The following is a 10,649-nucleotide window of genomic DNA, read 5'->3' as shown; positions in this document are numbered from 1 at the left end:
CACACACACACACACACACACACACACACACACACACACACACACACACACACACACACACACACCCCCTTCACAGAGGAGTCTTTTCATTATGGGCCAAGCACTGCAGGCGCTGCCAGGTACAGATGATAGTGAGCAATACAGACAGAAAGAGGGAAAGAAACCTCCGCTGTAGGTATAACTCAACCTTATCAGGAAAAAAAAATACCTCATGAAATCCAAACTTTTGACTTTTAAGCCACATTTATGAGGCAGTTATATGTTAGTGTTAGGGATGGGTACCGAAACCCGGTATTTAATCGGTGCCGGGGCTAAATTATGAAAGAAGCTTCTTTCCCTTCACAGCAGTGCGCATTCGTTCCTCCCTAAAACCCAAACTTAACGTCAGAATCAGCTCAATCGGTGATTGTTGTAAGATGCAGTCATTATTGTTGCTAAATTGCGGGACATGTTTGATAATAAAATGTTGAAAGCACAATCCGCACAAGAGACATTGTTCCTCAGGCTGAAATGTGTGCGCGCGGCGCGCTCCAAAACGGACAAACAAATTACACTTTGAGCTTCGGGCGCATGTCCAAACGATCAAATACACACAAAAATATTTCAAAATGGCAGGCTTGGAGAGTATTTACTTAAACACAGTTTATGTCTTAAGTAGGGCTGGGTATAGAGTTCGATACTTTTTAGGCACCGACCGAATTGCCTCGAAACTATCGAGTATCGAAAAATTAATTTTCGTTCGGTACCAAATTTCGATACCTAAGGGTTTAACCTGGTCAACGTCAGTGAGCCAGTAAACGTGCAGCATGCTTGACATGCACAAATCAAATGCTGGTGATTGGCTGGGGCGAGGCATCAGGGAAAATCAATAGTTTACGCCCACTCGCTCAGAGACGCGTCTCTCACACGTGAGGCTGTAGTGTAGCGTCCCAACCCCCATAGATTTAAAAGATGTTTAAAAGATCAAAAGTGTGTCTACATTTCGTCAAGCTCGATGACAATAGCGTGCGATGCAATATTTGCAATAAGATAATTGCTGCCAAGACGGGAAACACATCAAATATGATGAAGCACTTGATCGTGCACGGAATAAACATAAGAGCAGAAAGTTGCTCCGTATTCGACTGCAAGAGGACCGAGCCAGTGCAGTCATCCTCTCAGCATTTTCCTGCCACAGAGCCTCCTTCAACATGCCCGCCACAAGAGTCTTCCTCCAAAACTACTGATGAAGATAGCGTCGGTATGACTGAAGCTCCGACAGGTAAACAAACATACAAAATCGGCTAACTTGTAGTGCTACTTGCTTGTGTACGTTACTATTTAAGTTTGTGCACGGTGACTTAGTCCTCTTTTTTGGGACCTACGCTATGTAACGATAGATACTGTTTCGATGGCTATAGATACCTAACTAAATCGATGCTAAAAATGCTTTAAGGTCAACAGTAACTGATCAAGTTTAACTCACATTAAACTAGTTATCTTGTTTAAATGTCCTTATGCTTGGCGGCATTAACAGGTTAGCTTTCATGTCTTTTCCCCTCTTCATATTAATGTTATAGCCTCTGCTCCTGCTGACACTGGAATTAGGAGACCATCAAGTGTTAATCCATTTACACTGGCAGAAAAAGGAAAATGTAATAAAGAAAGTAAAGATAAATACCACAGGGCCGTCACAAAGTTTATTGTTAAAGGTTTGCTGCCTTTTTCTACAGTGGAGGCTCCATGGTGGAGGTAAGTAAGCTGTAAGTGGTGTTGTAACTTTACCATTAAGGTTGTTGGCTAGGTTTGTAGGTAGTCTCTTAACCTAGATAATTTTTTTTTTTTACCTTTTATAGTAAGCAAAAATTATAAAACAATGCTATTTTTACGTTTTTGTGTTCTGATGATGTCAACTATAGGGAGATGATAAGGGCCTTAAACCCCAGATATCAGTCCCCCAGCCGAGACATGCTCTCAAATACCCTCATACCTGCATGGTATGCAGTAGAAAAAGAAACCGTCAAGAAAGAGTTACAAGATGTGAGGGATGTGGCTGTGACTGCTGATGGCTGGACCAGCATTGCACAGGACCACTACCTGACAGTGTCAGTCCACTATGTGAGAGAAATGAAGGCTCCATGAAAGAGAAAGTCCTACATACAAGGGCAGTATACACATCCCAGACAGGGGACATTGTAGCAGAAGAGATAGGAGATATTCTTGATGAATTCAATATAAAGGACAGAGTAGTTGCTGTGACAGTGGATAATGCAGCAAACATGGATGTAGCAGTAAAAAAGATGAGTATTAAAAAAATTTGCTGCTTTGCTCACACTCTGAACATTGCTGCTCAGAAGCTTTACACTATATCCTCAGTCTCACAATGGGCAGGAAGGATCAGAGCAATGGTGGTGTGGCTGAAAAGGTCCAGCCTGGATAAACCTGTCCTTAAAGAGAAGCAGCGTCTTCTCAGTAGGTAGAAATCACAATAGATCAAAACTCTTTGGCTAAATATTTTAGAAAAATCCTTTGCTAAATCATGCAGTAAAACATCTCTGCAAATGATCAACCACTTTGATAATGACACACACACACACACACACCAATTTCTTCTTTCTCACTCTAGGTCTTCCAGAACATGCTGTTATCCTTGATGTGAGAACAAGGTGGAATAGCTTGTTCCTCATGGTGGAGCGATTCCTGGAGCAGTTCCCTGCCATCCAGGCCACCTCCATGGACCCTCGGCTTAAGAAATCAATGGAGAAGGACAGGTAAAGAACTTTGTAATTAGCTTATACCATTTTGTGTGAACCATTGTGCTCATAAAACTATAGTCCAGCTAATGAATCTGATTATATTTTACAGACTGCAGAGAGTTTCTGATGAGGATTTCAGAAAAGCAGAACAGTTTGTCAAAGTTACAAAGATACTTTACACTTCAACCCACTGCTTTCTGCTGAAAGGAGCCCAACCTTGGGTCAGATTCTGCCAATCTTAAATAAACTCCAGCACCACTTCACAGTTAATGATGAGGACTCCTCCTTCACAAAGACCATCAAGGACACCATCTGGAATGACCTCTCAAAAAGATACCAGGTGTGTAGTGTAATCCTGTTGAATTCTCACTTGTTTTCATTAGGATTATTCAGGGACTCATCCTGTGTTTTTGTCTTGCAGGATGGCAGCATCAGACAGTTCTTGGAGGAGGGCACAGCCTTGGATCCCAGATTCAAGTCAAAAGTGGCAGATGAAGTGTGGACCAGACTGGAGGAGGAGCTGATGAGAAGGACCTCAGAACAGGTGTTAATTCTTATTGGTAATCTTCTACTTCTCTTAAATTGTAGATCAATATATGTGACCTTCATATTCTATTGAATACAGACTCAGGCAGAGCAGATAGAACAGGGGGTCAAAGAGAGAGCAGGTGACCAAGATGACAGCTCAACTGACGAAGACAGTGCATCTGCAGCAACAACACTGGTAAGAAAATATAAAGACATCCTATTTAATTTTCAGAAAAAAATTAACTTGTTTGCATTTACCTTTATAGTGTTTTATATTTTTCTTAGTTTTTTTACTTATTTGTTCATAGAAGAAGCAAAAGCTCTCTGCCCTTGAGGAGCTGTTTGCTGTGGAGGACATGGCAATTGAAGCAAGAACACAGACCACTGTCAGCAGCCTTACAGAGAAGATTCAGAGATAAATCAGTACAGACCGCTTCCATCCACACTGTCCACAGTGAGTCCAGTAACCTGGTGGTGGGACATGAAGGACACTCTGCCAATGCTTTCAGATTTGGCAACAAGGTATCTCTGTGTGCAAGCATCATCCACACCCTCAGAGCGTACATTTTCTACGGCTGGGGACATTATCAGTCAGGAGCGGGCTTGCCTGACTCCTGAAAAAGCAGACATGCTAATTTTTCTGAAGAAGAACTGCTGAGTGATTCAAAGATCTTAAGCAGCAGTGAGCCTCACATATACTGACTTAAAACTGCTTGAACTTTATTAAAACTGTGATTAAAACTATTTGCACTGATATATTGTGTTGATTACATTTTGTTCCTTTGGGCTTATTTGTTTCTTTGTGTAGTGACTCAGTAGATAACCCTGTAAAAAGTGTCAACACCCTGAAAAAATAAAACCAAAGTTTCTCTGAGATAATGTGTAATGTAATCTTGTTAAAACACATTTCTTAAAATCGGTATCGAAAAAAGTATCGTTCAGGAACCAGTATCGAATTCAAGGTATCGGTATCGTATCGAAAATTTTGGAACGATACCCAGCCCTAGTCTTAAGTAGAGGAGAACAGTTGGGAGAAAATCTGATGTGTGTCAATTAGGGATGCACGATATATCGGCCACCATATGTTAAATTACCGAATCGATAAGCAGTATCGGTAAGAGTAGTAATACCGTTAAAACCTTAACGATACCCATCCCTAGTTATTGTACTTCTAAAAGTAGACTAGTAACTTTAATCAGACATGCACATTAGAAAAGTCTTTAAGGAAAGAAATATTGAAAATACCCCTTCAACCAATACTATGGTAATATTAACAGAAAGTAGTAATTCATATTAGAAAAATCATATAATCAGAAAATCACATTATTGTCGTTTTATTATTTTCAATATTAGTATTAGGAACAACTATTAACTACTGTTTTTGTTTATCATCACTAATATTACATTTTATTTATTATTGTTATTATTATATCTTTGTTTAAAAGAAGATGAACCCTTCAATATGTCCTTAAAGTTCAATTCATAAGAAAATGTCAATGCCGGGTTGAAAATTTGTCAACCGATTTCATGTGGTTTCAATTTAACCTCACTTCCACCTCACAAACTATCAAACATCAATTTTTCAGTGCAGTAAACTTTTATACTAAGTGCAGGGTTTAGTACTACCACACTTTTGACTGCAACATAAAAACGGCAGCTCTGAAAGGTCATGGACATGAGGGCAGAATGAGCACCAGACAGCCAGAGCATGGTAGACATCTGACATTGGAAAGTGGAGAGAAAAAAAAAAAACACCTTTACATGGTTTCCATGGAGATACTCTGCAATCACCCATAAGACACAAGAGATGGTGGGCTGCTGTATCCCGCAGTCCAAAGGGCAACAGGGCAAATGGAAAAAGCTGCTGGCAGTTTCAAAGCAGCGCTGATGTTTAAAAGGATGCCCTTACATATTCATCTGAGAGCTGATTTACCGTTTCTACACTAATGGTTAAGATGCATACTCAAGCAGAGAGAACCGGTGCTTGAGCAGTGGGTAAGAGCAAATTAAATCATTTGCAATTAGCTTTGGGATGGAAGATATGCGATAGAGATGAAGATAGAGATATGCACATGCAATTGAGTGAAATAGACGACAGAAAAGCAGCAGAAACTAGGCAGAACAGGCATTTTAGCTTTTTACTAACCCTCATGTCATTCCCTCCTTGTAACGCTAAAGAATTTTTAAAGAATATTCCAGCCATTCCTTAAATAATTCACAGTAATTGAGGGCCAGGGTCATCAAAATTACGAAAAATAAATAAATAAATAAATACACACATAAAAGTAGTCCATACGGCTCATGCACTTTATTCAAAGATTTCTAAAGTCGTGATAGTTTGGCCTGAGGAAGGCAAAAAAATTGTCATTATTTACGAAACATCTTGACATCTGAGTCGCCTTTTTTTAATGAATAATTTCTCAAATTATACTTTTTTTTCTTTTTTATGATGATATCAATGATGATACAGTTCTTAAAACCTGAATAAAGCACAGATTGGACTAAACTGGTTCTCGAGTTTAACTCACTGACTCAAAGATCCGGTCACAGCAATTAACAGTCACTGGAAAGAAGGTATTTAGTCGTAAACATTGTGGTCTGTTCATCAAACAAAGCCATCATAGCTTTAAAAGACATCAGCCTCTGCATTTCATAAAGCAGGTTTAGATTTTACTCATATCGATAAAGGACAACATTGGCTGAACAGAGCTGCCTCACAGCGACAGCCCTGAGAGCAGAGGCAACAGCGCACAGCTGGGTCTGCCCTTTAAAAATCAGCCAGTCTTTCTCTGCTGCAGGCTACTACAAACACAAACAGTCTCACAATCACTCAAGACCTGTTGAGATCCTCAACATTTCTTGGGTCCAACCAGTCGGTGGCTACAGTGACAAACGACACACACTCACCCTGCAGTTAAGGGTTTGTGCGACACATGACTGTCTGTCTCATTGTCTGTGTTTTTCTCTCTTGAGAGTTTGTTGTTCTCTCATACTGTGTGTGTACCGGAAACCACAGTGCCACAATTTAAGATCTCACATTTCCTGTACTCACTAACGTGGGACACTCTGCAAAAAGGGTTGGTGACAACTTCAACTCTACTAAGCCACTTTTGTGATTTGGTAAAATGAGATTTGAGTTTGTGAAAACCATAGAATACAGTACCAGTAGAACAGAATAGAATCTCAATCAGAATTAGAATGTTGCTTTTAGTCCATTTCTGTATGCTTTGAGGTTAGCTATAAAATTGTCTTTTTCTTCAAAACAGAGAGAAAATACTGATATTCACACCTTGTGTCCAATAAAACACTCTTTAACCTGTTAACCTGCTCCCCCCATTTTGGGACTCACAGCTGAAAATGACCTAACTTAAAATGGTAACAGCTCCTGACAACAGTGTGCTACACACACAATTTAGGTATCTTTGGAAAGACACTTTAGGCTTTACTATAGGGCTGAAACGATTCCTCGAACACCTCGAATACAAAAAATCAGAGGCAAATTATTTGCCTCGAGGTAGGGCTGTGCAAAAAATCGAATGCGATTTTCATGCACATGCTTTCAGATGGAGCGGCATTTACTACACAGAGCCGTAGCTCACTGACAATGAATCGCCTGCGATTTTGAACGCGATTTTGTGTAGCTTGATCTACGGTTCTGTGTAGTAAATGCCGCTCCATCTGAAAGCACGTGCTGGAGATTTACTACTAATCACCAGAAGCGGCTTTACTGACTAGATGCGCATGAAAATCGCATTCGATTTTTTTGCCCAGCCCTACCTCGAGGCTTCGTTTAGTCCATTTACAGTAACTACACACGGAACACTGTGTTTCCCCACGGACCATTATTACTGACGCACAACCCGATAAACGCTGGACCATAGACTGTAAAAAAAAGTGCTGGACATATTTAAGATCGTAAATCAATATGGTGGCTAGTTATGATGTCCCTACGTTAGATATGTTTTGTGAAAGACTAAGCGCCATTGTGCATAAAAATACCACAGATAGTCAGTATCACACGAAGAGTGCCAGTTCATCTCTAAAATCAGCATGATTACAAATACATATTTAAGACCGTAAATCAATATGGTGGCTAGTTATGATGTCCCTACGTTAGATATGTTTTGTGAAAGACTAAGCGCCATTGTGCATAAAAATACCACAGATAGTCAGTATCACACGAAGAGTGCCAGTTCATCTCTAAAATCAGCATGATTACAAATGTGATACTGATTTTATGCAACAGTTCAATAAACAAGTAGTTAATATTAACAGACTTACGTTTTAGACACTATATTGCCTGTTTTTGCTTTATTTCGCCAACAAAATAATCCCAAACACAGCCGCAACGCTGTTTTGCATCTCTGAGCAACATGACGGGGTTTCGTTCCTGAATGAATCAACCGTTTAAATGATTCGGTTCAATTGCAATGAATCACTTCTTAACAGTGACTTGCTGCCACCTACTGGCTGTTTTAATTTAACATTTAAAGTATCTTTTCATTTTTTAAATAATTGTAAATATCAGTATTCAATGTTTCATGTTTAAAATAACAAAATATTATTTATTCATTTGTAACTGCAGGTTAAATGCATTCATGTCCCTCTGAGCTGAATTAAATAGTGTAAATAGGCCTACATCTAAATGCCTCTTCAGATGCAGCGTCACTGTTTCCTCTGCATTGCAAAGATGAATTTTGTTGATACTGATATCATTTGTTTGGTAACAGCCCAAATGTCTTATTATTCTAATTGACTGATTAAATGTAAAAATTTGACTCAAAAGATGATGCACACTTTTAGAAAAAAAGGCTTTATAAAGGTAAAAATGCCCATAAAATGTAAAAATCAATTTAAACTTATTGGAACAGATTAATTTCTATTCACTGCTGTGAACTGACCAGCACAGAATATGAAGTAGGGATGCACCGATACCGATACTGGTATCGGTATTGGGCCCGATACTGGTCTCCTGTACTCGTACTCTTTAAAATGCCCCGATACCAAATGCCGATACCACACAGCATGTGATAAGTGCCATATTCAAACAAAGAAACACCGACAACAGAACAACAGACAGCAGAAATGAGTTAAGGATCTAGGTCTACTACGAAGTATATGTATGCAATGAATATAACATTAAACATTCAGTATTAACGCCTGTATAGCTGATGTGCGCGAGCTGATAAACAAATCACGCTGAGTGGATTGAGCGCGCGGCGGCGCAGATGCGCAAACTTGTCGAGTGAATATGCCTTTCTCACAGACATCACTGGAAAGTTTGTAGTTCGGTATGCGATATGCGTTCAAATTTCTTGCCATTTGTATGCATGTAATTTCACAGTATTTTCATCTCCTAAATTACTACACTACTTGTGCAGTCACAAATTTATAATGGTACAATTTACTCAGGCCGATTACTTTTTTTTTTGCATGACATTAAAATTATTTTTAGAATATAGGTTAAGCAAAACAAATGTGATTATTTCTGAGAACTTTTTAATTGCAGGCAGACATTATGGTACAGTAGGCCTACAAATATTTTGTTGGAGATATGACAGCAAAAAATAATAGATTTAAAAATGTATAATAGAAAGCGCAAAGGCGGCGCTGAAAAGGCCAGTAAAATAAAATAAAAAAATAAAAAACAAAGCTGTAGAAAAATATAATGAATTACAAGTCTGTAGAGAACAGTGCGCTATTGCAGACTTATATACTGAAGTTTTAATTACATTATTGTAATAGCTATAGTCAGTCATGAACTAAAGTGGGCCGCTCGAAAGCATGAAACTCCAGGGCTGAAAATGACTCCCACTCCGGTCCTGTTAAAGCCATCTGTACTTAAGTATATTATATTTTCCTTTTACAGCGGCAGGCTAAGGAAGATCCTGAAACACACCAGCAAACCCTAAAACAGACAACAGTTTACAGATGTTTTTCAGTGGCAGCAGAAATATGACAAACTTTTGGGTGAAACTTGTTTACTTTTTTATACTTATTACTTGTAAAACTTCAAGATTTTTTCAAAAGAAAGTACAAAAGTAAATAAAAGCACAATCTAAGTGGAGCGACCTGGACGGCGTCCGAACTCAGCAGCGCCATCATGGGGGGGATACTAAAAAAATCTCGAGCCAGGAAACCTCCAAGAGGCGATCGCAACTCTTCCTTGTGACCAGACACGTGATCTTAGCCAAAAGGCCGAGAAGCGATACAGTTATGACGCAGCGGGGAGGAAGCCAGAAACTGCGACGTCAATTTAGGCGGCGGTAAGTCACGGAGACCTGAAACGCTGAGGGATGGTAGTACCCACCCCCGTCTGCTACGTCACCGAGCCTTAGCAAACCCTAAAACAGACAACAGTTTACAGATGTTTTTCAGTGGCAGCAGAAATATGACAAACTTTTGGGTGAAACTTGTTTACTTTTTTATACTTATTACTTGTAAAACTTCAAGATTTTTTATTTTTTTTTTATTTGTCACATACATGGTTATATAGGGAATATATGACCAGCAGTGAAATGTAAGTGAGTACAAAAGTAAATAAAAGCACAATCTAAGTGGAGCGACCTGGACGGCGTCCGAACTCAGCAGCGCCATCATGGGGGGGATACTAAAAAAATCTCGAGCCAGGAAACCTCCAAGAGGCGATCGCAACTCTTCCTTGTGACCAGACACGTGATCTTAGCCAAAAGGCCGAGAAGCGAAAACTTGAAACAATTTTAAATAAGTATAAAGAATGGCATTGGTTTTGTACATTTAATTTTTGTTTAACGTTATTAATAAAAATAACGTTGTTCAATTAGCATGTTTTCGTGTTTTGCTTTGGTACCGAAATTGGTACCGAGAACCGTGGATTTTCACTGGTATTGGCACCGAATACTGAAATTTTGGTACCGTGACAACACTATATGCTACAAAACCATGTTGTTTTTTACTACCATGACGCAGTTTTTTGAGCACAAGTTACTCCATAACGGAAACAAACAATAACTCTCCTAGGCCTGGGCGATAAAACAGTATCGATATTTATCGACGGTACACCTTCTTCGATATCGATAGAAAAATTGTTCGATATAGCGCACGATATAGGCACGTACTATGAGTGACGCAGACAGCACACACAAACACGAACATGTCGAAATGAGTGCTGTGCCTGCCTGTGATGAGGAGATTGTGAATAAAGAATGAATATTAGTCGAATAAACATTTGCATTTGAATGTTAGGTGTGCATCAGGGAGCGTCATCAGTGGCGCGCGAGATGCGGTGATGTTAGTGACGTTGTTGCATTTTAATGTTTTGTTAGTCTAGCCCACGAGACGCGCCGCTGCTGTTATTCATTCAAAATATTAGAGAAATATAGAAGCTCAATGCGGAGAAGATCTTGA

The 10,649-nt window shown here is 39.4% G+C and overlaps 1 protein-coding gene and 1 long non-coding RNA gene across 6 annotated transcripts in view; one reads left to right on the top strand and one right to left on the bottom strand.

Annotated features, from left to right (window-relative positions):
• LOC107694965 (KAT8 regulatory NSL complex subunit 1-like) overlaps positions 1–10,649 on the bottom strand; it is a 105,680-nt gene that overhangs the window by 42,440 nt on the left and 52,591 nt on the right. The gene's annotated exons all lie outside the window — the stretch shown is intronic.
• On the top strand, positions 2,451–3,669 carry LOC107694968 (uncharacterized). The gene is made up of 5 exons (XR_001634942.1): positions 2,451–2,750; positions 2,845–3,075; positions 3,157–3,279; positions 3,361–3,459; positions 3,572–3,669. It is a non-coding gene; the product is annotated as an uncharacterized LOC107694968 (long non-coding RNA).

This window comes from Sinocyclocheilus anshuiensis, unplaced genomic scaffold (genome assembly GCF_001515605.1).
Source record: "Sinocyclocheilus anshuiensis isolate Anshui unplaced genomic scaffold, SAMN03320099.WGS_v1.1 scaffold214, whole genome shotgun sequence".
Lineage (NCBI taxonomy): Eukaryota > Metazoa > Chordata > Actinopteri > Cypriniformes > Cyprinidae > Sinocyclocheilus > Sinocyclocheilus anshuiensis.
The sequence above is the reverse complement of the archived record's forward strand: the minus strand, read 5'-3'. Positions and strand labels throughout refer to the sequence as shown.